We start from the raw sequence: 2,837 nt of genomic DNA, 5'->3' as shown, positions 1-2,837 counted from the left end.
CCTGAATCCCTTAGTAATATAGAAATAAAGAGAAGAAGAAGACTCTTCTTGGGGTACACTCTTGAAGCAAAAATAGTGAAAAAGTATACAGATAAAATGTAACTTTTACAATTAATAATGTGTAGATACTGTATACCCTACAGGATATATATACCAGGAAGTGGTATCAATCTAACCTCAAACGGTTTACAAAAAATGTTATGATATGTGGCAGAGTCAGTGTGAAAAACCATAAGTTCTTATAAACAATGAATAAATATATTATAATGTGCTAATTAACTGGTTGATATGACTTCACGTGAAACACTGGGCGCAGTTCGTCTCCTACTCAACTACACTCTAGTTGTTGAATTACACCTGATGTATCCCCTAATGGCTGGGTGGCCTATGGATGAATTTATTTGATTCCAATGTGAAAAAATAGTAAAGAATGAAGTAACAGAAGGTGGATCTGCTGTTAGTGTTAGGCACAGAGTCCGATGCAGCCCTGATTTCTACAACACTTGGTATTCCCAGGTAGTTTCCCAACCAGGTACTAACCAAGCCCAACACTGCTTAGCTTCCAAGATCGGACAATATTGGGCATTGACAGTGTGGTATGGTAGTAGTATACCTTGTGATGGATCACTAATGAGAGTCCACCTAGCACTCTAAAAAGTGCTTGAAAATAGTAGAATGGTTTGAGATATGGCAGATTAAATAGAAAGAAGCAAAGAACGGATCTGCTGTCATTGTTAGATAAAGGTCTGATGTATCTGAAACTGCAAAATACAGCCCTTAAATCAGTGCTGAGAGTCCATTGTAGATAAGGAAAGTGTTTGCTTATTAGCTTAGGAGGGAATCCAAAAAGAATTTATCAGATAGTTACCTGATGTACTAAAATATAGAAGAGAATGAACCTGGGCACACCTTAGGAGTCGGCCCAATCCTAACAACTAAGTATCTGCCCAATTAGATATAAGGATAAAGATGAATGTGAAAATAAGTGGAGGATCAAAAGCGACAACTATAACAACACGATGAAATGAAATATCAAACAGTATGAATTATACAACCCAAATGGTCCTTTATCACTGTATTCGAGCCAATTTTTTTCTCACAATTGGCAGAAAATCCAACGAACCATGTAACAAAAGAGAAAAAAAGAAGAACAACAATGTGTAGTATTGTCTTAAAGGAAAAGTTTCAAAATAAAATATCCATGTGTTCGGAAAAAGAAAGGTGATTCTGTATTGCTGATGAGGTAAGTATAGAGTCTCGCCACCACTGAAATGATATCCAAGGCGTACCGAAACTCATTTAAATACAGCGATAGTGGAGTGTCTGAATCTAATTGAGCATACATATGCTCAATTAGATTCAGACACTCCACTATCGCTTTGTCTGTTTGTTCCTGGTGTAAAGATACTGCTACATGTTTTGTCACTGCATGTCTTTAAGTGAGTTTCGGTACGCCTTGGATATAACTGCAGTGGTGGCGAGACTCTATACTTACCTCATCAGCAATGCAGAATCACCTTTCTTTTTCCGAACACATGGATATTTTATTATGAAACTTTTCCTTTCAGACAATACTACAGTTACCCGATGTAGCCAATTGATTTGTTATATGGAAAATGCACCAAATACCAAATGTATACACATAATTGTTATATGAGAGATACACCAAGTACTAAGTACATCCAAATGGATACTTAGAAATTATAACAATTACTGAAGGACAATAGGATAGAAGATCATAGGTGGTCATTCCGAGTTGATCGCTCGCTAGCAGTTTTTAGCAGCCATGCAAATGCTATGCTGCCGCCCACTGGGAGTGTATTTTAGTCTCGCAGAAGTGCAAACGATTGTAACGCAGAGCGGCTACAAAATAATTTTGTGCAGTTTCAGAGTAGCTTCAAACCTACTCAGCGCTTGCAATCACTTCAGACAATTCAGTTCCTGATTTGACGTCACAAACACGCCATGCGTTCGCCCAGCCACGCCTGTGTTTTTCCAGGCACGCCTGCGTTTTTCTGAACACTCCCTGAAAACGGTCAGTTGACACCCAGAAATGCCCTCTTCCTGTCAATCACTCTGCGGCTGCCAGTGCGACTGAAAAGCATCGCTAGACCCTGTGTAAAACTACATTGTTCGTTGTAATAGTACGCAGCGCATGAGCATTACGCCGCATACATATGCGCAGAAGTGCCTTTTTTTGCCTCAACGCTGCACAGTGAACGAATGCAGCTAGCGAGCAACTCGGAATGACCACCATATTGAGCTGAAGAATAACATAACCACTTTTGTTCTTATCAATATTGTTTTGTATGTCCAGGTAATTGTTATTCAGAAGCTACACCTGAAACTAAGAATGTCCAAAAGGATACATGTATAACTATATTTATCAGTACAGGACAATAGCATAAATGATCTTAGTTAACTGTGGAAAAAATATAGCTCCTGTTCTCATTATAAATTAAAAAACTTAGCTTTTATTGCTTCACCTTCTAAAATGCCCCCTTTATATGGGGATTACACAGCAAAACATAGAGGTTAAAATTGATACATACAAACATAGACGTGAAAAGAGAGAATATAAATGTGAAAAGATTTAAAAGGCGGTACTTCCACTATTACTCTGGCAAGGTGTAGGGATAGAATTGCTTATATAGCACCTGAGTGTCTCGAATATATTGAATGGCAAAGTCCCATGATATAGTGCGATTTTAATCATGCAAGGGACAAATGGGAGCAATTCAGGGAATAGTTCTCTGGATGCATGAAACGCCAACGTGCACGTTTCACGTGTTAAAGCTATACAGCGAAACGTGCACGTTGGCATTTCGGCGGCCTTC

The 2,837-nt window shown here is 38.6% G+C and overlaps 1 pseudogene; it reads right to left on the bottom strand.

The window, feature by feature from the left end:
* Nucleotides 1-491: 491 nt before the first annotated feature.
* On the bottom strand, nt 492-610 carry LOC134950760 (5S ribosomal RNA; annotated as a pseudogene).
* Between the last annotated feature and the right edge of the window lie 2,227 nt (nt 611-2,837).

Source organism: Pseudophryne corroboree, chromosome 8, assembly GCF_028390025.1.
Source record: "Pseudophryne corroboree isolate aPseCor3 chromosome 8, aPseCor3.hap2, whole genome shotgun sequence".
NCBI lineage: Eukaryota > Metazoa > Chordata > Amphibia > Anura > Myobatrachidae > Pseudophryne > Pseudophryne corroboree.
Note: the sequence above shows the minus strand (reverse complement) of the source record. Positions and strands in the feature narration are given on the sequence as shown.